This window comes from Macaca fascicularis, chromosome 12 (assembly GCF_037993035.2).
Source record: "Macaca fascicularis isolate 582-1 chromosome 12, T2T-MFA8v1.1".
NCBI lineage: Eukaryota > Metazoa > Chordata > Mammalia > Primates > Cercopithecidae > Macaca > Macaca fascicularis.
The window spans coordinates 35522103-35549230 of NC_088386.1; the positions used below are offsets into that span (position 1 = coordinate 35522103).

A 27128-nucleotide genomic window follows, 5' to 3' on the forward strand; every position below is an offset into this window, starting at 1 on the left:
TTGTCCAAGGTTTCTCCCCATGTGATAGTCTGAAATATGGCCTCGTGGGAAGGGAAAGACCTGATCGTCCCCCAGCCTGACACGTGTGAAGGGTCTGTGCTGAGGAAGACTAGTATAAGAGGAAAGAAGGCCCCTTGGCAGTTGAGATAGAGAAAAGCATGTGTCTCCTGCCCGTCCCTGGGCAATGGAACATCTGGGTGTATGTTCTGTTTACTGAGAAAGGAGAAAACTGCCTTAGGGCTGTGCCTTGCTAGCAGCAATGCTGCTCTCTATGCACTAAAAAGGTTTATGGAGATGTTTGCATATGCATATCAAGGCACAGCACTTTTCCTTAAACTTATTCATGTCACAGAGATCTTTATTCATGTGTCTTACTGCTGACCTTCTCCCTACGAGGAGGATCCTATTATCCTGCCACTTTCCTTTTTCTAAGATGGTAGAGATAATGATCAATAAATACTGAGGGAACTCAGAGACCGATGCCGGTGTGAGTCCTCCGTATGCTGAGCGCTGGTCCCCTGGGCCCACTTTTTCTTTCTCTATACTTTGTCTCTGTGTCTCATTTCTTTTCTCAAGTCTCTCATTCCACCTAACGAGAAATGCCCACAGGTGTGGAGGGGCAGGCCACCCCTTCAGGTGGGTAAATGTGGAAATGTGAGTCATGTCTATTAGAGCTAGCAGTCATGTTGTTTGGCCAAATGGCTAACTTTCAAGGATATCCGCAGAAAATATTCAAGACTAAAAACCTGGCAGAACTTATGACTAGCCCATTCGGAAAAGACACATTTGTCCTGTTCTCTATATTCTCTAGTACAAGCATCTACTAAAGGTCAGCTGTTGATTTATTAAGGAAAGATAAATTAGAAATTCAAACAAAATGTTTGCAGAATGTCAGAAACGCAAGAGCCTGAACTAATTACTTGAACATAACTGCTTGAGATTTGATCAAGAATCAATTAATTAGCATTCAGCACCATCACTTTTGCATAAAGAAGGAAAATAAAACATGCCAAAAGAATGGACAGTTTCTAGGAGTGAATAAGGGAATAGCCTTTTCAGAGTAAAACTGCATAATCTGCTGTATATTTTAGGTGCAATTATCAAATGTTGATATGCTATTCAGCTTGCTAATTGCATTTCTGAATTCAGTGTGTGAAATATTGAAAGCATTTAAGAACCACAATAGTGGGAAATGGTTTCCAAGTGTTAATAGCTAATGTCAAGCAATTTAAGTATGACGGATGCTACTGAATTCTTCAGATAGACATATGTACTTCTAAAAATGTAAATAAAGATTCCTAGATTTGAAGACACCTTCCTCCTCTATTTTTATGGTAGCAATTTCTATATACAGACCTTTGATTAACTTTTAAATTAAATTGTGTTTTCTAGCATCATAACGAATTTCTGAACAATCAATTGTACTATCCACGCAGGTGAATTTACAAAACTTTCACTATTTTTGTAATCTAATATTGACATACTGTTTTTTGACTTTTGGTTCGTCATTTGTTTGAAGGTAGAGAATGAACAAAAGCTTCTAGAGAAAATGTTAGCTACACAATTGAGTTTCCTCAACACCCTACTTAATTGTACACAGCTACACAACAGTAATCTCTTCTCAAATTTTAAACACAGAAAATTTGTGGTCCTCTTTTCCTTATATCTCCAAAAGCACAAAGCAAGTAAAGGGTATACGGGAAGCAGTCAATTCATACTCAGTTGACTAACTCTACTCATATTCTTTCCAAAACACTGCAACATTTTGCCTGTTGTCTCATATAATAATAGTTCTCTGTATTTTTTGTTTGTTTTGTTGATTTTTTATTCCCAAGCGTTCCTCAATTCTAAGTAATCAATCTTTAAACCAATTAAGAGTCATCACTGAATATGATTATTTTTTCCAATAATATTAGCTACTTTCCAAATATTTAATAAGCCTGTTTTCAAGATGTACTGCATAGCAAAAAATAATGAGAATTGTTATGTGTTATAATCTGGGTATTAATGACCATCTGGGAAAGCTGATAGCCCAAGGAAATATCCTATGGTGACTTTATGATTTCTATTATAGCTCATTTGTTTCATTTTAATTAGGTAAGAAAAGGAAAGAAATCTCTTCCCCGACTGTGGCTGTCTGAAGGAATAATACTGCCCTGGGCAACAGGTATGCCTGTTTTTATTAAACTGGCAACAAAAATAGGATTCAGTTTCTTAGAACTGATTAACCCTTGGGGAAGGAAGATCTTGAAAGCACTATAGAAACTGTCTTTTTGCAGGCTTTTAATTGATACACACACAACTTCTGTTTATAAAACACCTAAAATCGCATTTTTGAATGTGTTTTAAGATTTTCTGGAGAATCATCGGCAGAATATAATAAATGTTGCCAGAATAAAATAATGTGATTTGTGACATAATTTTATGCAAGCGACTGCTCTTTGATTATCATATCAAAAATGCTGTCTTCCTGACAATAACCAAAGATGTTTTATCACAATAATAAGTAGATTACATGCATCTGATAGTAAATAGTTATAAAAATGTGCAGGTTTTCAGTGCTGCTATTTGATTGGATAATTTAAAACAAATGAATACTGAACATTCATGTACCTCAAAAATTCTTACTTATTGTTATACATTATAATCAGAGATAGAATATTTAAAAGCATGAAATACAAAGCAAGGTACTTTGCTCCATGAAATATCAAATTCAAATTTAACATAAATAAATTGTTTACTAATGGGAATCGGGAAATGTTTTGCCTTGCTTGTTGGAGCAGAGAGAGGTCATGAGAAAGAAAACAAGACAAAGATAAGAAGGTTTGAGGAAAGGCACTGAACAGAGAGTTTAGTAGAAAAGATATGGGAAAAAAACCCAAAAAAACCTAGGGAGATAATGAAAATAAGACACTAAATGTGAAAGAAAGATAATAGTAAGATACCATTCCCAGCTGGGTGTGGTGGCTCATGCCTGTAATCCTAGCACTCTGGGAGGCCAAGGCGGGTGATTGGCTTGGGCTTAGGAGTTTGAGGCCCACCTGGGCAACATGGAGAAACCCAGTGTGTACAAAAATTACAAAAATTAGCTGGGTGTAGTGGTACACTCCTGCAGTTCTGGCTAATGAGGGACTGAGGCAGGAGGTTAGTTTGAAACTGGGAGGTTGAGGCTGCAAAGGAGCCAAGATCACATCACTGCACTCCAGCCTGGGTAACAAAGTGAGACCTTGTCTTGAAAGAAAAAAAAGAAAAGAAAAGAAAGAAATTTCATTCAGCAAATATGTAGTTAAGAAGAAACAAACACAAAATTCAACTTCATTGGAGAGCTCCCTAATTTTATTTTTAAGGGGTCATGAAAATGTATTTTTGAATTTGTTTTTTTCCCAGAGCCTTTTAAATGAATACTTTATGGGCACCATCTCATTAATCTTTTCTTACTGTGCAGAATAATTACTTCAGTTTTACATTTGAAGAAACATATTTATGGTCTATTTTGATGTAGAGTTTTGCTGTAGTTCAGTGAACATGAATTAGGAATAAAGCTGAGACAATCTGGCTCCATTTACCAAAACATGGACAGGACTGTAAATTTCATTGGCAAAGTGTAAAAGGAGACACAACATGTTTTTGTGTACTTTTTTGGTAAGTGAACTGAAATGATAGATGTCAAATGTGAGCAGTATATTTCTTACTCTGCCCCAGTTTCTGAATACATATAACTTTGTGAAAATACATTGAGCTTTATATGTGTGGGGGGATTTGCATACTTTTTAAAAAAAATTACAAAAGATACTTTTACGAAACAGTTGGTATATAGCAAAGAAAATAAATAGCAATGACTTAAAATTTGTCTTAATGAGAAAACTAACACTTGCTAAGCAATGTTTTACCTTTGGGAAGCTCCACGCACATTTTATTTTTGCTTTCATTGATTAAAACATTTCTGAACTTCATTGTTTAGGATACATTTTTAGGCAGTGGGGTATTTTGTTGTTGTTGTTGTTATTGTTTTGAGACAGAGTTTTGCTCTTGTTGCCCAGGCTGAAGTGTAATGGTTCAATCTCAACTTACCACAACCTCCACCTCCTGGGTTCAAGCAATTCTCCTGCCTCAGCCTCCCAAGTAGCTGTGATTACAGGCATGTGCCACTATGCCCCGGCTGATTTTGTATTTTCAGTACGGATGAGATTTCTCCATGCTGGTCAGGCTGGTCTCACACTTCCGACTTCAGGTGATCTGCCCCGCTAGGCCTCCCAAAGTTCTGGGATTACAGGTATGAACCACTGTGCCTGGCAGCAGTAGGGCATTCTTATAGCTGTCCCCAGGAGCAATAAAACGTATTCATGTTAGATGAATATTATCTTTGAGAATCATCAAAAGCCACCTGATGCCAAGTCTAGAAATTTGCCACAGCTTTAACAGAGAAAGCATGTACTCTAGAAAGATACAGAAGAATCAGTACATGACACATTGAAAATGGGAAACTGAAGATATGTATCCAGCAGTTAAAAAAAATGAAAATTATTTATTCCCACATCGTTTGTCAGTGCAAACATCTTAGAATCAATCTTAATTCCCAAACATTGGAGAATAGTTTAGTAAACAATATACACAATGTAAATATAGTTGTAAGGTGAATGAGGAAGAACCCTGTGAACTGATATGGAGTAATTTCCAGGGCATAACCATTAAGTGAAAATAAATAAATAAATAAATAAATAAATAAATAAGAGAGAGAGACTCTGCAGTAAGTTATCTGTCATGTAATATCTATCTGTCTTTTTTCATATATATATATTCCATATATATATATATATATTCCATATATACATATATCCCTTTTGTGAAAAACAAAAAGAACAATAGAAAAAACTAACCGGAATGAATGAGCTTGTTTGCCTGTAGGTGATGAGTGAGAATGGGATGGAAAGAATGAGAAATGGGAGCACAGTAGAAGGGACAATGAGAGAGTGAAACTTCTATAAATTCGCCTTTTGGGGTGTCATTTTTAGAACCAAGCTAATATTTCATATTCTCAAAACATTAAAACAATTAATTTAAATCAACAGGTCATATGAAGGAATCAAAAATGAGGCCAAAAAAGAAATGTTCCTTATTTCAAATAAATATCATAAACACATTGAAGGAGTTGCAGGAGAAAATAACTAACCTAATTAATTTTAGACAACAGTATTTTGACTATGTACTCTAAGTGAATTAAAACTGTACACAACTGGATGAGCATGGTGGCTCATGCCTGTAATCCCAGAACTTTGGGAGGCCAAGGTGGGAAGATCACATGGTCAGGAGATCGAGACCACCCAGGCTAACACAGTGAAACCCCATCTCTACTGAAAAAAAGAAAAATACAAAAAATTAGCTGGGTGTGGTGGTGGGCACCTGTAATCTCAGCTACTCAGGAGGCTGAGGCAGGAGAATCGCTTGAACCCAGGAGGCAGAGGTTGTAGTAAGCCAAGATTGCACCACTGAACTCCAGCCTGGGAGACAGAGTGAGACTCCGTCTCAAAACAAAAAAACAAACAAACAAACAAACAAACAAAAACAAACAAAAAAACTGTACACAACTGTTACACTCTTATTAGTAAATTGTTTTTTACATAAATATAAACGACTAATGTTGAGACTATGTGTATTCCAGAATTGAGCAAATACATGAATATAACGTGGATAGTGAGAGCCAGATTTCTTACTATTAAATAAAAGAGTTTTAAATAATCTAAAATGAAACTTGTGGTATAGGATCAGAACTAAAGGTATTAGGATAAACTAATTGTTTTTTAAATAGATAAATATAAAATGTAAATATGCATGTGTTTCCTTACATATGTTTACTAGCTCTTTTTATTGAGAAGACCTAGAAACAATGGCATACCAGTGCAAGGAGAACACCTGTTATCCAGATAATGATTTCTAAACACCATTATCCAACAGAAAGAAATAATGCTTTTTAGAGCAAGCTATGTTACTGGACTGGTACATTGAATGGATAAGGTAAGACTGGAACATTTTGTGGTCTCAGAAAGTAAGGAAGTCTTAAAAAGTGGTGGAATGTCAAAGAAAATAAAAGTCAACATGAGGAGGCTCCCATGTCCAATTTTAGGACAATCAGAGCAAGAAAATAGAAGATCATAGTAATACATGATAACCTATACTCTGATTGATTAATTAATTATAACCTAAAATCAAGCATATATCCACGAGTCCATACTAGTAAGTAAACAATTAAACAAAGAAATAAACAGAGGAAGAGAGAAAGCTGTCTCTGAAGATAAAAGTAAAGGGAAAAATAACTTTCTAGGAAAGACCTAAACATCACCCTAAATAGATGATCACATAGTTCGTATTGCCAGAGGTAAAAAATTACTATATATGTAACTTCTGATGTAATACACTGAGTAAGGAAAAAACCCCATTATTTATGTGTTATTTCTGCCAGAAATTTCTAAACTGAATTTAATCATGAGAAAACACGTCAAACACAATTTGAAGGATAGCTTACAAAGCAATTGGCAAGGACTCAAGAAAGATAAAGAAAGATTTGAGGAAGTGTTCCAGATGAAAAGAGATTATACACTTTATAAAGGCTTTACTGAGATAATTAATATAACTTAAACAAGTTAATTCATTTAGGTAGTAGTATTTGTCAATGATAATTTCTGGGTTTGATCATTGGTTGTGGTTATCTAAAATGTCAACATTTGGGAAAGCTGGGTAAAGTTTCCAAGAAAATCCTAAGTATTATCTACGCAACTTTCCAAGCTTAAAATTATTTCAAAATAAAAAATTTAGAAGTATTAATGTTAAACACACACACACAAATACACACACACAGACACATGCAATGGAGCAATTATCTGTAAGACATGAAGACAAACCAGTGGTTCTAATCTCTAGATCACAAAGCATAATGGAGTGATACTAAGACAGCACAGCAGAAGACTGGCCAACCTCGCAGTCCATCATCACAGAGAGAAAAATTCTCAGCATAACATGTTTGAATATGACAAATAGTATCAAACAGCAGACACAGTAATTTTATATTTTAAAAGACCAGCAGACACTGTAATTTTATATTTTAAAAGACTATATTTCCATGTCAGGATTGGATACAGATATAAACCATATTTGTTTCTCTTACACAGATACTTATAAAACTTGACATCACTTAAATGCAAAGGATAATAATAAGTTAGTACCAAAAAGATCCACACTACATAATGTAATAGCTTACACTGAGATAGAGGACCTGATATTTTCACTTGTTACATAACAAGTTGTAAATATGTAGTTACACACACTGTGTCCATTTGTTGGCAACCACTGGACAAGGCAGACTCGGAGAAGTTGGCTACCAGAGCTGAACTAAGTCTGAGAATTTAAACCAAATATTCCAGATCTACACAACTGTAAAAATGTATGAAGTGCATATCAATTCTGAATATCTACATACCAGAGTTCAGAAATCAGGAAGAGATAATGAAGCGAGTTAACAGAGAGAAACCAAGAAGACAATGAATGTCCTCAACTTGAGATCAGTAAGACAGAAAGAAGCAACTATGCATCATGAGCCATACAAGCAACTCCAAAGGGAAGGAACGTGCTTCCCAGGACAGAATGTTTTGTGATTTATGGATTAGGCTGTTCCTGCATTGCTACAAGGAAATATTTGACACTGTGTAACTCACAAAGAAAATAAGTTTAATTGGCTCATGGTTCTGCAGGCTATACAAGAAGCATAGCCGCATCTGTTTCTGAAGAGGCCTGAGGAAGCTTACAATCACTTTTGGAGGCAAAGCAGGAGAATAGGTTTCTCATATGGTGAGAACAGGAATGAGAGTTGGGGGTAGGGGAGGTGCCACACAGTTTTAAATGACCAGATCTCACAAGAGAACTCATTATCAGGAAGGCAGCATGAAGCCATGAGGGATCTGCTCCCATGACCCAAACATTTCCCACCAGACCCCACCTCCAGCATTACCGATTAAATTCAACATGTGATTTGGATAGGAACCAATATCCAAACTATATCAGTATAAGAAAAAAATATTGTAGCTTCCTTTTCATTTGCTAGCTTCTCACATTTTTAATTTATATTTTTAAGAATGTTTTATGATGAATATTACACCCAAGTTTCTATATATAATTTATAAAGAAATATGCAAATATGAAAGTTACTAAAACTTTTTCTAGTGATAAGAATGTGATTAAAAAAGAAATGTTGCTGATATTTCTTGTTCTATTTCTATTTGGTAAGCTGTATATATTAATGTTTGCACTTTGACATATGTAGATTACATTTTGATTACAATAAGGGAAAACGTTTTTAGTAATTTGGGTTAGAAGTTTTCCAAATAAGATATAGGTAAAATCAGATGTAAGAACTATTCTGCATGAAATTTTCAAGTAATTGACAAGGTGAGTTTGTCTGCCCCAGCTGGCTTGTCATGTCTACTCTTCTCTCTCTGCCTAGCCACAGAGAACTATATACACTGTTTAAGAATTAGAACAATAAATGCAATATTTGTAAACTGGCCTATGATCTCTGACCTCTGGCCTAGAATTATGTTTATAGCAGGTTGAAAGCAGGATTGAGATCACAGGTGACAATCCTGGCAAAAAAGTAGGTCACAGACTGAGACGTAAACCTTATTCCTTGACAAGGTAGGGTCAGAAACTAAGTTGGCCATAGAAATACTAATCAGAAAATATTTATATCTGTGACTGCAGAAGTTACAGGAAATATGTCCACACATATACTCTGCTTAGATAAAAATGCATTCTAAATTGGCAACCTGGATAGCTGTGTGTGAAGAATAGCTTCTTCCTGAGATCGTTTGGGTCCAGCAACCTCCATGTCTGGAACATTAATCTTTCGCCATGAGACCATCTCTGCTCAGCAGGAATCCATACAATATAAAAATATATCTTTAAAACTCAACAAGATTTAGCATTCAAAGTCTGTGTCTCTCACCTTAGCTTTTGGCCCACGTATCCATTGCAAATAACTTACAGAAGATAATATTTGTATATTTTTGTGAAATTACCTTTTGAAACGATAACTCAATATGCAACTGTGTGAGAGGCCATCTGAAGAGTAAGAGGGAGTCTAGAAGCAGGGCTGGAGAAATGCCCTCCCCTATCAGCAGGAACAGTTCAAACAGCTCTGGGAGGTGGCCTCATGTGTTAGTCAAGAAGCCACAGAGCTCTACAAAAGAAAGAAAGGAAACTCAGGAAGCTGCACCATGGGCTGGCAGAAGATGCCAGTGGCTTATTTTGGACCAGGGGTAGTCCATCTCCGTCAATCAGTCTGGAGAATGCCTTCCCTTCTAAAAATCACATTTCAAAAAAAAAATTGGTCACATCTTTGGCTGAATGTATTTACTGTGGGTAAATCATCTGGTACTAAGAAATGGTAGCCAAAGGTTACTGTTTAGAGTCATTTTTTATAGAAAAAAAATTTGCTCCAAGGTTAACTAAAAGAAAAGGAAAGGAAAGAAAGGAAGAAAAGAAGGAAATAAAAAGAATGATATTTCAGAATGAAATAAATTATTTTCAGCTTACCCTGGAAAATCTAATTTCTTCCAGTAATATTCCTCTCCAGTAAAATGAGAGTTAATGATAAATAATTTGGGTGTTTTCATGAAGTATAGCATATCTAATAAGCTTTTGAGTAGTGTCCTGAATTCCTGGAAGCACTGTCAAATACTATGTATCACACATGTTAACAAGAGCTTACTTATTCATGTACATATAAATCAGGATGGTTAGGCAGTCCCTTACAGGATTTTAAGTTTTAAAAATGAAATAAAAAACAACTCAGAACAGCACCGAAAAGGCCTGCTCTGGTTGACCAGTGAGTATCACAAACAAACAAACATTTTTCATGTTGTAACCTCACACAACACCTCTGTCCACTCCTCCCACCTCTTGCTTCTAAACAGTTGTTCTAGACAGGAATCCTGGCTATAACTCAGTCTTCCTCAGGCAGGGTCCCATCTAAGACAGGTAAGGACCACAGCATTACCTGTCTGCACAACCATGCACTTCTCAAAGATAGTTAAAGATACTCTTATCTATTTCATAGTCTAATCATAAATCCCATTTGCCATCATCAAGTGGTGATTGTAGATTCACCAGTAGAGCTCAGGGTTTCTCTAATAACTACCTGGCTAGGGAAAAGTTTTGTGCTCTGATCTCAGCATAGTCAGAAAGAGCAAATATTAAACTCAGTAGCTCAAGTTGAAGAAAAGACATTGCTCTCCTTAATCAATGCTTTTTATTAGTATCAGACTATCATTCTTTCTCACAGACACCCTTCTAATCCTTCCTTTTGCATAGGGTCTCTTTTCATCATATTATGTTTATCCATGAAGTGAACATGTCTCTCTCCCCTACTTATTAACAGACTCTTTCAGTCAAGCAAGTGATTTTATTCTTTCTTATTACCAGTCTACTGCAAAACACACACGTAAACGTAAACATAGAACAGTGCAGACAAATGTTGCTTGCTTAAAAGAAAAAAAATACACATATATATATATATATATATTTAAAATACTTTTGTGAACCCTGCATTTTGATGTTTAATTTGATTCCATTCCTGCTATTCAGACTTACGAACATTCATTTTTTCAGGTTCTGCCATTTTCTTGTTGTTAGGAAGTACCTTGGACAAGTTTGAGCAGAGGAAAGAATCAGCCTTTCTGTCTCTATGGTCCTTGTCTCCTTCACATTCTCCGACTGCACATGTGACCCTGACATTTCTCACTGCTCAAAGAGTCCAGATCTCCTACAGAAATGAGTTTTGCTCCTACTAATTCTGTTTCTAGAAAGTGTGTCAATACTTTGTTCCAAGCCAGACACTCTCCATAATATACTAATAGCATTCATTTAGACCTTAAACACAAATCTAACCAAGAATTTTGCACAGCATCATCTTGAAATAACAGTTTCTCACCTACCTAGATGTGTTATAATTAGACAGCCCAGATATACATAGCATTAGAGGATAAGGAGAGTAGAGAGAAGACTTCAGATTTAGGTGTGTTGTTTCATTCAGAATTCTTGATATGTTTCTAACAATTTCAATGTGCTTCACATGCATGGAATGACATTAAGGCTATCACTTTACCATCGTCAAATATAAACGATCAAATGGTGATGATTTATCTGCTACTGCTAATCTTTCATTCCATATATCATTTATTTTAAAGGTTTTTAAAATATAAAGTAACAAATATTCTTGCATAAAGCTCACAGTGACATCATAGAAAAAAGTTGGCAAGGAGATATTTATTACATCTCAGTGTAGTATTTGTATTGATGAGTACCCACTTTCAGTCCCGAATATCTGCTGTTATATCCTAACATCACTGGTCAGATTAAATTTCAGACATACAGCTCTGTCAGCCTTCATAGTCACAATAGAAGTATTCATATTTAAATTCAAGAACTTTCTGGCAACCAGTATGAACAGATTGCTAATTTTTTTTTACCCCCGAGGAATTTGCATCATTCATATGTTATGCTAAAAGTATGATTTTCAGTCATCTATTTTCTGTTCTCATTTGCTAGTGTTAATAGATACAATGTTATTTGTTTATATTGTGAGTTGATTTTCAACAAGGAACAGCTTTCTCACATTTCTCCATTAAATAGGAATAGCAGAACATACAGTCATATTTCATACTGTGATAGGGGACTTTAATGGTCATCTGCTTTATCTGATCAACATGGTCAGGCACATGTATCTGCCCTGAATAATGCACTATAACTAACAGAGAAAGATCTAATCCTCAAATTCACTTCACTGGGTGATAAACGGAGTTTCTGCTTCTCCAATATTATGCTTTAATCTGAGACCTGGGAACTTCATCAATTTTTTCCAGAGTCATACCATTTTTTTTTCTTACTTTCCAGAAGAGAGTAAATAGGGTTGTGAAATTAGTATTGCTCCAGGTCCCCGTATTTTGTTACTCACCAACAATGTGTCTTCAGGCAATTCGCTTACTTGGTCTCTCTGGGCCCAAATCATCAACACCCAGACTGTGTATGATGATATCTGCTGTATGAATTGATGGTGAAGTCTAAAAAGAAAATATATGAAAGTAATTTATAAAATGCTAAGTGACATATATATATATATATATATATACACACACACACACATATATATATGCAATTCAAGTAGATAAAAAAAATACTGTATGAGTATGTCACTTATCTAGAGAGATCTTTAAGATTTTATCTTGGAACACAACAGGAACTGGGAGAATATCCCTTACCTACAGCCAGCAAATTAAAGTAGAGAACATCAAATCTCATGCATTCTGGTCATAAGAACCTGTGCACAAACCTGGGGTGGCTGGGCAGCATGAAAAATGGATTACAAAGTCAATCTGTGTGAATCAAAATAGAAAGCAAAGTGGATATATGAACTAGTGGTAATTCATGTAGGAAATCAGAAAATGGGTTGAGAAAATAAAGCCAAAGTTTTTAAAATTGGGAAATGAGAACTGGGAGAAATTAATTTCCAGGAGAACAGACAGTTGTAAAATTGCTAGTTCTGTGTCTGCAATACAGAACAACAGATGTTTTAAATTCCCGGACTTCTGTTGTGAAAGCTGGTGGTACCTGCTACCTAACCCAAGATCCACTATGGTCTTGAGATGGCATTCGTAAGCAGCCTTTTCTAAAGCATCTCAGATGCTGACCCTACGAGGTTGAGCAATCAGTCATGCTCTGTACCAAACGGTGGCCTTTGAATATTGTGTTCTGGCATGTGTTCTCCTTTCCTCCCTGCTCCATTCCTCCCTCACTCCTGCTCCCCGGGACTGCATGCACTAAAAATGTAGCAGCAGATTTTTAAAATGTAACCATATGACTTCACTGGGAAAACTTACCTAAGAGAGTGAATATGAGGGAAAGGATATGGTTCTTCCAGAACAAGGGCTGGTGTACGTCCAGCCTGCCAGGTATTGAGAGGCTGAGGAGTAAGTTAGGCTAGGCGAGGTGAGGCTCTTGGTTCACCTGACTTACTACAGAATTAGGCTGCCAGGGGAGCGCTGAATACTATACAATATCTCTTTCTTGCCCCTACATATTTTCCCCTCTCATTGATTGGAATATGGAGTTTGATGAGAATCTATTGCAAATTTATCCTTCCAACTATACCCACGCAGTACTAGCATCAGCGATTCTTCTGAAAAAGTGCTTCAGATTTTTATTTCAATCTGCATTTGGCAGGATGAGTTTGGGGGCACATCTAGAAAAGGTAGTTTGAAAAATGTCAAATCTATTATCTCTTCCAGTTCTGTAATCTAAAAGTAGTATTTTAAATACCTAAGTGACTTGAAAACCTATTAGCATGAAGGAGAGAAATTAGCTTATTGGCTCTAAAATTGGAGCAAAGCTCAGTATGGAAAATCCCTGCTATCCTAGGTTTTTTTGTCTCCTGAGTGCTGAAGTTGTCATTACTAGAGAATTGTACGCCCGTTTTTGAAGGAGCAAATTTCCACAATGATTTAAGTAATAAGGAATAACCATTATGAAGTGTTTACTTCATAACAGTCCCCAAATAATGTACATGGAATGGGGTAGTCTAATATATTTAATGGCCACACCTTTCCTTTTTAAATTTTTTTTTCTCTCATTATCAAGGAAATTGTATAGACAGGCTTGAACCTAAACGTGTTTTAGCTTTAAACCTGTTGAACTTATCTATGCCCAATCAACAAATTCTAAGCTACCCACACATAAAGAGGAGAAACAGGGCATAAATTGTCACATACCCCATTTTCCAAGGTGCTTATGAATGTTGAACATTTCTGTCATTCTGCTCTAAAAGTGAGACCAGATGTCCCTGAAAAGTTCTGCCCAACAATTTTCAGTGGGATAAAAAGCTTTACACACATCCTTATTATTTTTTTGCTTGTCAAGTGAAGAGTATTGAAAATCCAGGGTGGGTGAAAAAGTAAGTGGACATATCTTTTGTGCAGTTACCAGTTCTCTCTCCCTCATTTTCCTCAAGACAGTGGCTTGTCAGCAACCCACTTACCCTCGACTAGTTTCCTAAGTCTGTTAAAAACAGCTGTTGGGATGACATGTAGCGTTTCCTTTGTGCTCATTTCAAATTTTATTCTGTCTCCATTTGTTAATTTGATCACATTACTGAAACTTCGGCACAGACTCTTTCACGATTCTCATTGTCTGTCCATGGTCCTAATAACATATGGTAATATTTTTCTAATTATACTCCCTGCAAAATATCAAAAGCTGTAATCCTCATATGGTCAGTATGTGCAATGCAACCTATCCACACGTTGTTCTAACATACAAAGTTTGTTCTAACATACAAAAGTTTTTGTTCTAACATACAAAAACACTTAATATAGGTATAGACTTAACATGCAGTGTGTCTCCACAGACACATTAGTAACTCTACCTGATACTGTACTGTGATTCTCTCTGTATTTCTCTTCTTCACCTGTTTGAAATTATTTATTTTGGCCAGTCGCGGTGGCTCACGCCTGTAATCCCAGCACTTTGGGATGCTGAGGTGGGTGGATCACAAGGTCAGGAGGTTGAGACCATCCTGGCAAACACGGTGAAACCCTGTCTCTACTAAAAATACAAAAAATTAGCCAGGCATGGTGGTGGGTGCCTCTGGTCCCAGCTGCTTAGGTGGGAATGGTGGGAACCCAGGAGGCAGAGCTTGCAGTGAGTCAAGATTGTGCCACTGCACTCCAGCCTGGGTGACAGAGAGAGACTCCGTCTCAAAAAAAAAAAAAATTGTTTATTTTACCTATGCCTTGGTTTTCAACTATGTTGGGATCTTGTTTTGTTCAATAAAGTAAGATTCAATTATATCCAGATATAGTACAATTTCTACTATTTTATGGTACATCTTGAACTGACAGAGTCAAGGAACTTTATTATCTGTGCCAAAACAGTAAATTCTGTAACTATACCTCATTCCCCCCATTTACTCTAGTGTCTTTTAAATACTCACTTAGAGATTTTACTTTATCAGACTGTGGTTATCTCTTTTTTCTTATTCACATTGAACTCTAGTTTTTTGCATTTACTCAAGCACGTCAAGCATTTCTTTGCATTAAAATAAATGATATAAAGTAGGAAGTCAGGGAGCCCCCAACAAGTATCATAATCACCTATGAACAATAGCCTCAATATAGCTGACAGGATCCTTCCACATCTCTCATAGGTGCCAGAGGGTATTTCTATAGATCAACATAAACTACAGCTGACCGTTGAACAACAACATGGGTTTGAACAGCACAGGTCCACTTATGCATGATAAAAGTTATGTTGAGTATGCCTGCCTCTTCTGCTTCTCCTTTTACCTTCTTCACCTCTGCCACCCCTGCGATAGCAAAACCAACCCCTCTTCTTCCTCCTCCTCACCCTACTTAATGTGAAGATGATGAGGATGAAGACCTATATGAAGATCCCATCTCTACTTAAAGAATAGTAGATATATTTTCTCTTCCTTATGGTTTTCTTAAGAACAATTTGTTTTTTCTAGCTTACTTAATTGTAAGAATACAATATATGATGCATATAACACAAAAACACATGTTTTACAACTGTTTATGTTGTCAGTAAGGTTTCTGGTCAATAGCAGGTTATTAGTAGTAAAGCTTTTAGGGAGTCAAAAGTTATACACAGATTTTTAACTATGCACAGTGTTGGCACCTCTAACCCCTGCATTGTTCAAGGGTCAACTGTAGTTGGACATCAGAAAGTGAATATGAGGGGATTATCCTTTTATGTTTTTCAAACCTTGTTGGTAACTGGGCATATGGATCAAATAATTTGTGTGTGTATATATCTATATCTATATCTATATCTATATCTATATACACACACACATATATATGTTTTACATTTAGCTTTGTTAATCACTATCTTGGCTTTATTTCAGCAGAGCTCAAACATAGCCCAATATAGCATAAAAGATCATTCTTTCTAACTTTGTAATAAAATCTGTATCCTAAAGTTATTCATAAAGCAAGAAATTAAAATTTTTCAAAATAGTAGAAATAAAGGAGATTAAGTGTAACAGATATCAGTTGTGCAGAGACAAAGAAAGTGTATAAATGGATCATTGATAAGTGTCAAGATGAGAAAGAACATCCAGAAAGTACTTAGAGGGCACAGAACACACACACACACACACACACACACACACACACACACACACACACACAAATATTTTAAGCCACTGCAGGATACCATTGGTTAGAGAGGCTATTGGACCTCATTAATATAATGCACCAATGAGGTTAGTGAACAAAAAACATGTACTAAGGGTATTTTTTTCTGTAAAGATTGATACATTTATTTTCATAGTGTAATAAAATATTACAGTTTTTGTTTTTAGTTATGCTAAAGAATAAATTCATTTCAGTTAGGTGCCATTGTCTGGTTTCAGTTCCTTAATTCATAAGCTGTATCTTACCCTAGAAAAGCTATACAGGCTTTATGACTTTTAGTTTTTTCCTCTATAAAATGAGGAGTTTAGGGCTAAATCTATTATAGCTAAGATTCTTCCCAGCTTTTTTAAAATAAAGTTTCGACTTATGGAAAAATTGTCAAGATAGTACAGAGAAATCTTATATACTTCACACCCATTTCCCCTATTATTAACAACTTACACTGAGATGGCATATTTGTCACAATTAATGAGCCAACACTGATACATTATGATTAGCTGAAGTCTGTACTTTATTCACATTGTCTAACTGTATGCCTAATATCTTTGTGTGCTACCAGATCCCATCCAAGATACCACATTGCCTTGGTTGTCATGTCTCTTTAGACTCCTTTTGCTTGTGAGTTTCTCAAACTTTCATTGTTTTTGATGACCTTGTTAGTTTTGAGGAGTATTGCTCATTTTGTGCAACAATTCTCAACTCATACACCTATGTTTTAAAAATAATTCTTTATAGGCTATCTTTGTAAAATAATGCTTGGCACATAGCAAGTAATTAGTAGTACATGAATGAATGAAAAACTAGATATTTCATTTATTTGTAGGAAATAATATATTCATAATAGGCATAAAGCATTTCTTTGGTCTGGATGCCAATACCGTATTGACACTACGTTATTCCAGTGTTACAAAAACAAAACTGAAATATTTGGTTTTTTTTTTTTCTTTCTGAGTCAAATTGAGCAACATCTTAGAAAGAAACTAATTTAGGATTTTAAAGAGAAAAACTATCATTGGGAGGTATCTCATGGTAGTAGAAATGGAAGTATGGGAAAATAAATGACATTCTAAAAAATACCGTGATTCCCAAATCATTGCATTTCTATCATCCTATTTGTCCACACAATCAGTGGAAGGAATGCAAATATGGATAAGGGAAAAGATATATATATACACACACACAAAAAAAAAACTGAGGATACAGTACTCCATTGGAATCAGAAAAGAAATGAAATTAGATTATTCTGCCTACAGAGCAACAAAGTGTTGGAAATGGAGTTATGCTAAACATAACCTTTTTCTAACCTTTATTCAAGGTAGTAGTTGAAAATTCTCTTTTCACACATAATTTAATCATGCAATTACCTCAGAGGAAAAAAGATAACGAATACAACCTTGACAATGAAATTTTTTGAAGCAGCCTTTTCTCTTTCTAAAAATCTATGTCCACTAGATATAATTTTACACTAAATACAGTGCTAAATTCTCTGACAAGAAAATGGACAATTGCTATGCAGATTAACCATATGTTGATTCATATACTTTTTCCTAATTCAAAAATGTGATAGCTCTTTACAGAGCATTTGGTTGCAATCACTATCATTTCAATTATGAGCTTAGCTGGGTAATAAAACAATAGGCTTTTCCTCAATAGACTACTATTCAGTTTGCGTAATTTACTTTAAATATTAAGTTTAAAGGAAAAAGGAATTTGCTCTCTTTTCAGTTCTTTCAGGCTGCAATATTTTACCATAATACAACAAACTAATAATTATCAATCCTTAAATGCCTTTTGTTGCAAATTAGTTTTAGAAAAGCAATTTAAAACTTCCTTCATTTTTCTCAGTAGACCACAAGATAACATTCTTTTAATTGCAGGGATTCAAATGCCTGATACTTTCCATTTTTAGTACAACATATTGACTTTTGCTGTAATTATTCCATTTTGTACTTTGCTAGAGATATTTACTTCATTGCTACTCTATTTCAGATAAACTAAGGAGCACAGATTCTTATTCATCCAACAAAAATTATTGAGTGTTCTCTTTGTGCCATGATTAAAAGTGCTTATAAGAGATACACAGAGGTAAAAAGGTCTGTTTTCTAACCCCTCAACTGGACTCTCAGAGGCTAATGCAGCAGAAGAGATAATTTGCATCATTATAGCAGAGTACCTCTTGCTTTATCTGCATATGTGGCTTTTCTCTTAGTGCATGCAGCTAATGCTACTTAATACCCAAGGGAAAGAAAAACAGAATGAAAATCTATATTAATTCTTAACATGAATAAACTCAGCTGGCTTAATTATAATTCACTACTTATTTTGAACAAATATAAAATAACAGAAAATGCAATAAAAGTAAAGCATAAAGGAATAATTTGGATCTGAAAGTGTTGATTTTCTGGGGAAACTAAATTTTTACCTATTAAACAATATGAAAAAGAGACTAAAAATTCAATTAGGATCCAAGAAAATGCGTAAATTCTTATGATCCCAGGTTTGTGAGGAGTTTTCCTAGAGGCAATGATATGAACTAAGTGATTTCATAATTGGAAATAATTATCATAAAAGTGCAGAAATGTCTTCTCCTCTTCATAAGTGAGTTTCTGGGAAATCAGGTTTTGTAATTCAGTAATGCAATAGGAAGGTACCCCAGGTCAGAGCTAGGCCGAAATAAAGTTTATGATTAAAGAAAATCTGAGAATTGAAAGAAGTGCTTTGGATCAAGAAAGAGTAAGTTGAAATAGCAAGCATCCAAATATAAACAAGGGGAAGTTTTAAAGTCAATAGTCTGAGGTTGATATGAGCATAAAGGTAGGATTCTAATTGAGATCATAATAGGGGTAACAGTGAGTGATGTAAACGAGGCTGTATAGAAGATAAGAAAGTACAATAGTCATTAACAATGATAGGGCCAAAAAGAGCATTTTGTTATTAAGAATTCACAGGGATGGTTGCATGCTCACTCACACACAAATAATCTAAATCTAATCACTTAAGCTGATAAATACAACAATTAGCATAAGATTAATTTTGACACTGTTTCAACCACTGGTCTTTAACCACCGAAAAATCTAACATGTAAGTGACAAAATGAGATTAGCACCTTTAGTCTTGCTAAATATCCATGATCCATGGTGATTCAGAATGGCAGCAACTTATGTCATGCAACTCTGATCTCTAGAAAACTTTGGGATGCTAATTGTAAAGCCAAAACTCTGATTTTCTTTCTCATTGGAAGGAAGTTTTTACATAGTGAAAAGTAGATACAACATAATAAATAGAATACCAAACCAAAATCAAGGGATTAAGCATGAGAGGAAAGCAAATCTGATATCATAAGGAACACAATCTGAGATTTTGTTTTACAGGAAAAGCTCAGCAGCTCAGAACCCTCCAGGAAGCAAAGTAACATTATATAGTTGGACAACCATAGATTCAAAAAGCCCCAATTTGTCGCTTACTGTCATATGTCCTTAAGGAAGTTATTTACCTCTGTGAGTCTAAGTTTCTTTTATATTAAAAGAGATTAAGACAACAGATCATTTCATTTGGGAATAAAATGGGAAAAATAGACAAGCAAGTGCTTTACACTGATGTCCAAGCATATGATAATTTAATAAATGAATGTGCTCTTCACTGTGTATTCATATTTTCCACATGTTTGTGGTATTACACTGTATTTGCCAATGCAATTTTTTGCATATTTGGGGACAAAATATGTCTTAAGTTTGTGAGTTTTCCTTCCTTCTTATACAGCTTCTTGTGCCTATCTTTTAAGCTTTCCAGTAACTGCACCTTAAATATCAATGTACTTTTACTATAAAACACCTGTGTGTGCGTATTCCTTCACTAAATGGCCCCAATTCCTGTGCTTTTGGTTTCTTTACATTAGTTTGAATTCATTTTTATTAATGAATTAACATGATAATTTGTTTCAAGTGAGATATACCTTGCATAGTATTTACACTTCTAATTGTTCTTATTTCCCAATTAAAATATATTTCCCAATATATCACTCAAGAAAAGAATGCCTAGTGTATTTTGAACAAAACTCTCCATCCTCCAGACTATGGGTCCTCAGAAAAATGTTAATATAAAACCTACTGACTTTTTAAAGAAGCTGATTACATCCATACTATTGCGATCTGATTTTGTCTATAAAGCTTAAGTAAGAGCATTAATATTCACTCTCAAATGTAACCATTTAAAATTAATATCATGATAAAATTCATAGTCAAACCATATTCATAGTAATTTCTACTTAAATCCAAGGACTTATGTTGTAAGGCAGAGAGAGAATGTTGGTAGCTTGGCTGATATGAATAGTCACTATGAACACAAAATACTCCTTTTACAACTACATATGTTAGGTGTTAAGTCAGGAACACAATTAAAGAGTCATGATATAATTGCTTGGAATCATTGCTGGAAAGAACATATTCAACATTCTCACTAAAAATAATGAATGTAATACTTAAACTTCCTGGTAAGGCTGATTTAACTTTTTATAATCAGGAAGAAAGACAGGCTCTTTTTAGTTTACCTAGAGTTCAAAATAAAAACTCTTCATTACTTCTTAGGCAGCTGCCTAAAATGACATTTATCTGACATTTTCACCCATATATGAAAGCATCTTATAAAACAATTTTTTTTTTCAAATAGTAAAGTTAAAATGATAATTATGTCAGCAAAATTCTTCAAGATTACTGTTTTCTTTGAAAAATGTCACTCAGGGGTTATCATATATTAGATGTGAGCTGTATTCTGATATTTGGTAATGTATATACCCAAATGCCATAGCTTTCATTTTGCATCATTGAAAATACAATACAAAACAGAAATATTTTTTTCAAACATCTTAGTTTTGGTTTAAAAATTCTGTAAAAAAATAGTAAATATTCAGATATTATTAGTCCATTAGTTAAGATATTCCACCTGGGTGACCTGATTGTTCATAGTATAAATTATATGAGGAAAACTAAAATATAAAACGAAATGAAATATTTCCAGTTACTTTTATGAAACTAGTATAACCATAAATTGAAGCATGATTTAGATATTGCAGAAGAAAAATACAGTTCTTTCTCACATAACAAAGAAAGAAAAAAAGAAAATGCAAATCAAATTGAGCTATATATCAAGTTAATAAGAAAATAAGCATGAGCAAAGATATTATAATAGTGAATATATATTTAAAATTAGGGTGCAAATTAATGTAACATTTCAAATGAAAGGATCAAAGGAGGAGAATAATAGATTATCTTTAGAGAAATGGAGAATGCAAGGTCAAAACCTAATACTGCTGGAGCCTGATTTTGTCAATGCTTTTTAAAAATGTTAACACAATTAATAAAAGCATGAATACTTGTGAATATTTAGAGACTCAAATTAGCTGAGTAAATTGCTTACAATTTGAGGTTTCTAACTCATCTAATTAGTCTTGGTTAGAGGCTTGTTAGTTACAATGTTTTAAAAACCAAAGGAAACCCGTGGTGTAAAAGGTGGCGCCTGCAAGACACAGAAGTGACCTCTAAGTCCTGAATCAACTTCCCCTGTGATTGATTTTCCTTCTGCAGTGTTTAAAAAGGAAGATAGTCAAATAGATGAAGCTCTTACCCATTTTTGAAAACAACATACAGAACAAAACTAGAAAAAAACTTAACTCTCAAATGAAATGCTACAGGTCAACCATTTGCAACCGAAAACAAAAAGAAGGCAAAACACACTAAAGGTCCACCTATCATTTAGTTGAATCTATGTGTGTGTTGATTTGTTTATTTTTACTTTTAAAAAGCAGATTAAAAGTTGACAGTTGTCCAAATCTGTTGGCATTTTTTATTTACTAATACGCCATCAGATCTGGCTAAAAGGAATTTAGGCAGTTTTTTGAAGTCCAGAGTTAAGGGAGTTCATTTGGTATGAATTCACACTGACCTCATTAAAAAAGAATGCATTTTTAAATAATAAATAAATAAATAAAGCCAGTTAAACTTAATGAGAGTCTCAGGTTATCTTTGCCAGCAATCAATTATTGCTTGAGAAAATAGCATTACTATATCCTAGATTTATTTCTTTGAAAGTAGTACTTGAGCACTGCTTTCCTGCCAAAGCAGCATCTTTCAGCGGATTTTTATAGAAAAATCATACCCTCAAGAAAGCTGAACTAGAATGCCTTATTTCTAATTTTTTATTTTTCTGTGACATATCAAAAGATGACAATGCTAAGAATTAGCTTTGGCTAATTTAAGTTACAATGAAAATGACACTTTAGTCCAATAATTCTTAAATCTTTTAAAATAAGGTTTATTCACCTTCTCTTACAAACAAGTGGAAAAAATAAGATGTAATAACAAAGAATTGGGAAGGACCAGACATAAAACATGTACTGATCATTTCATAGGAAATTACATGACTTACGCTAAAAAGCACAATAGATATTTTAATTTTACCAATTTTGATAGAACATACAAAGCAATTTAAATACTTTTAAAAATGTAGGCCTCATAAGAAAGGATTCCTATAAGTAAATTTTGGGAAATCAAGTTTATAACTGTTTTAGCAAGAGTTATATAAATCATCTGTGTTTAAAGGGTGGCTTATGTGATGCATATATGTTAAAATTCAGGTACTCAGCAATTATTGGACAAAACTTTAAACATATACATCTCTAAACATTGAAAAGTTAACCCAAATGCAGGTAAAAGATTCTCCCAGGAAAAAAAGAAGGTAGGAGCCTCAGTCTAATTTCTTTGTAATATGCTAGTGAAAAACCTTCTGGAATTAAAAAAAGAAAGAAAGAAAGAAAGAAAAAAAAAAGCCAACAGTAACAAGTGGAATATTAATCTATTAATCTATGGAATGTTTTTAGCACAACATATCTGGGTTGTTTAGGATTGCTTGTGTTAAAACAATCTAAATCTATGAATTTATCGGGTATGGTTCTCTGGAAAATGCCCCATACTCCAAGACGCAATTAGAGGATAAAATTAAGGTGTTCATGATGTAAGTAGCACATTTCACCTATGCGATAAGGCTACACTTCTCATTTACAAACTTTCTGTCTTAAATGCGGGGCCAGAACAAGTCATGAGAGCAGCAGAAGAGCTGATGAGGTAGGCTGGAATTCCAAAATGGCTCCATGTGCTCTTATTTATTCCTCAAAATTATCCCAAACTTTGAAATTGTTAGTGAAAGTTTAAAATGACTAAGATCTCTCACATGACTGACTGGACAAACTGATTCTTTGTGTTGTGTTAAATGTTTATAAAGTTGCTAAATATTGTACAGCAATCAGCCTTTTCTATAAGCTACAGAGTTTTAAAAAGCAATTTATAAACACCACAGTATAGAAACAAAAAATTCCACTTGGTAGATTACTAGAAATTAACACAGGCATATAAAAGATTGTGTGGCATTAACACCTAAGAGTTGAAGAAAAGACTTGCCTTTTTAAATTATTTGCTGAGGATAACCTTTATAGCTTGTGCCAGCTGATAGGCCTTAGCAGATCATGCTTTGAAAATAAATTTGAGAGTCCATTTGGAGACTCACATATTTAAGTAATTTTAGTAAATTATTATTATAATTTTGGAACAAAATTAATATGAATAAAATTCTGAACTAAGATTTAAATATCTTACCACAAATATATGAGACAAGGGAGAATTAGATTTTTGACTGAGTATGAGACAGTAAGTAGAACTGCCCCAAAATGACTGATATCACCAGAATAAATCAGAGAAAACCTTAATTACAGGATTTGGAAGTCATGGAAATGAATCAGAACATTATTTTATTTGCTTCACAAGATTTTAGAATTAATTTTTAATCTGTTTAGTGTATTTAATTTAGTTTAAAATTCTAACACCTATATGTTACTTCATTTTTGTTATTGTCCCAAAATTAGTTTATTTGATTTGAAGGATATGGGTTTTTTTTCTCTATTTTTATTGGAATTTTTAAAATGTGCGATTTTTCCTCTGTGTTCACAAAAAAACTCTGTATACTTCTGTTATCACCCTAAGTTTTAAGTTACTTGCCAGTGTACAAGAGATATGAGCCAACGTCTAACACCTAGCACTAAAGCCAGGGAAATAGCTCACAATAAGAACTTGCTATGGTTTGAATATTTGTACCCTCCAAAACTCATGTTGATTCCCAGTGTAATCCCCAATGTGGTGTTATTGAGAGGTGATATTAATCACCTTTAAGAGGTGATCTGGTCACTAGAGCAGAGCCTGAATTAATCCATTCATGGATTAAGGGATTCATGGGCTAATGGATAAGTGGATTATCATGGGAGTGGGGTAGGTAGCTTTACAAGAAAAGAAAGAGACATCCAAGCTAGCATGCTCAGCCCCTTGCTGTGTGATGTGCTGTGCCATTTCAAAACTCTTCAGAGAGTCTCCACCAGCAAGAAGGCACTCACCAGATATGGCTTCTCAACCTTCTCAGTTTCTAGAACTTAAGAAATAAATCCATTTTCTTATAAATTACCCAGGTTCAGAAATTCTGTTACAAGCAACATAAAATAGACTAACACAGCACTCAAAGAACAAAGATAGTGATCCTAATAATGCAACCACACAAACACGCACACAATGTTAATACCACACTTGTCAGAAGAAATCATAAAAGTATGATACTCTCCTCAAATGTATCTTTCAAATTACAAATAAATGTCCCTGGTTGACTGAATTTAAAAAACAAGTGGAACTCTAGCTGTATGGAAATCTGAGATGTTATTATCTTGCAAAATATTGTGTATAACAAATGTAAGTGATGTTATTATTTTTACCTTTTCTGTACAGGAAGACACACTTGAAGGAGTCCCTGATGACACTGAGCAGCAATCCCCCATGTTTGTTACACTGGAGGTAGTTCTATCTACCTTATGCACCTGTCTAATTCCTGGAATCTCACAAGCCTGAAAGACAATTATTATCATTTATACAGGAAGAAACTAGGACTCATATAGGGGAAATGACTTGCTAAGATCATAAAGCTAGCAAAGCTTACTTAGTCAATTCCTAATGCTCTTCAGAGCATATTATATCTGAACTCTATATTAAATTTGTGGTTCTTGTTTCTAAATAAATCCTGAATTAAACTGTTTTGTATATTGTGGCAGACTAGTAGGACTAGTAGGGTCATTCATAAAAATGTAGTTTTTATAATGAGCACCGTCATCAATTAGTATGTGAAATAAATATTCTCATATTTTTACAGGGAGAGGGAGGTAGGGGGAAAGCAGTAACAAGCACAGGAGAGGTATATATTGTGTATCTAATTCACAAAATTGGTAACAAATAGAAACTTCCCACGCTACCTGACTTCAAACTATACTACAAGGCTACAGTAACCAAAACAGCATGGTACTGGTACCAAAAAAGAGATATAGACCAATGGAACAGAACAGAGTCCTCAGAAATAATACCACACATCTACAGCCATCTGATCTTTGACAAACCTGAGAGAAACAAGAAATGGGGAAAGGATTCCCTATTTAATAAATGGTGCTGGGAAAATTCCTAGCCATAAGTAGAAAGCTGAAACTGGATCCTTTCCTTACTCCTTATACGAAAATTAATTCAAGATGGATTAGAGACTTAAATGTTACACCTAATACCATAAAAATCCTAGAGGAAAACCTAGGTAGTACCATTCAGGACATAGGCATGGGCAAAGACTTCATGTCTAAAACACCAAAAGCAACGGCAGCAAAAGCCAAAATTGACAAATGGGATCTCATTAAACTAAAGAGCTTCTGCACAGCAAAAGAAACTACCATCAGAGTGAACAGGCAACCTACAGAATGGGAGAAAATTTTTGCCATCTACTCATCTGACAAAGGGCTAATATCCAGAACCTACAAAGAACTCAAACAAATTTACAAGAAAAAAACAAACAACCCCATCCAAAAGTGGGCAAAGGATATGAACAGACATTTCTCAAAAGAAGACATTCATACAGCCAACAGACACATGAAAAAATGCTCATCATCACTGGCCATCAGAGAAATGCAAATCAAAACCACAATGAGATACCATCTCACACCAGTTAGAATGGCGATCATTAAAAAGTCAGGAAACAACAGGTACTGGAGAGGATGTGGAGAAATAGGAACGCTTTTACACTGTTGGTGGGATTGTAAACTAGTTCAACCATTATGGAAAACAGTATGGCGATTCCTCAAGGATCTAGAACTAGATGTACCATATGACCCAGCCATCCCATTACTGGGTATATACTCAAAGGATTATAAATTATGCTGCTATAAAGACACATGCACACGTATGTTTATTGCGGCACTATTCACAATAGCAAAGACTTGGAATCAACCCAAATGTCCATCAGTGACAGATTGGATTAAGAAACTGTGGCACGTACACACCATGGAATACTATGCAGCCATAAAAAAGGATGAGTTTGTGTCCTTTGTAGGGACATGGATGCAGCTGGAAACCATCATTCTTAGCAAACTATCACAAGAACAGAAAACCAAACACCGCATGTTCTCACTCATAGGTGGGAACTGAACAATGAGATCACTTGGACTCAGGAAGGGGAACATCACACACCGGGGCCTATCATGGGGAGGGGGGAGGGGGGAGGGATTGCATTGGGAGTTATACCTGATGTAAATGACGAGTTGATGGGTGCAGCACAGCAACATGGCACAAGTATACATATGTAACAAACCTGCACGTTATGCACATGTACCCTACAACTTAAAGTATAATAATAATAATAAATAAATTTAAATAAATAAATAAATAAACTTCACCGGGTGCAGTGGCTCAAACCTGTAATTCCAGCACTTTGGGAGGCCCAGGTGGGTGGATGATCTGAGGTTAGGAGTTCAAGACC

The 27128-nt window shown here is 34.8% G+C and overlaps 1 long non-coding RNA gene across 2 annotated transcripts in view; it reads right to left on the reverse strand.

Annotated features, from left to right (window-relative positions):
- Positions 1–3884: 3884 nt before the first annotated feature.
- LOC135966424 (uncharacterized) overlaps positions 3885–27128 on the reverse strand; it is a 46619-nt gene continuing 23375 nt past the window's right edge. For both annotated transcript variants that reach the window (XR_010579747.1, XR_010579746.1), the window contains exons 4-6: positions 12002–12107; positions 9066–9226; positions 3885–4436 (exon numbers count right to left, since the gene is read on the reverse strand). This is a non-coding gene — a long non-coding RNA (uncharacterized lncRNA). The remainder of the gene's footprint in view (positions 4437–9065; positions 9227–12001; positions 12108–27128) is intronic.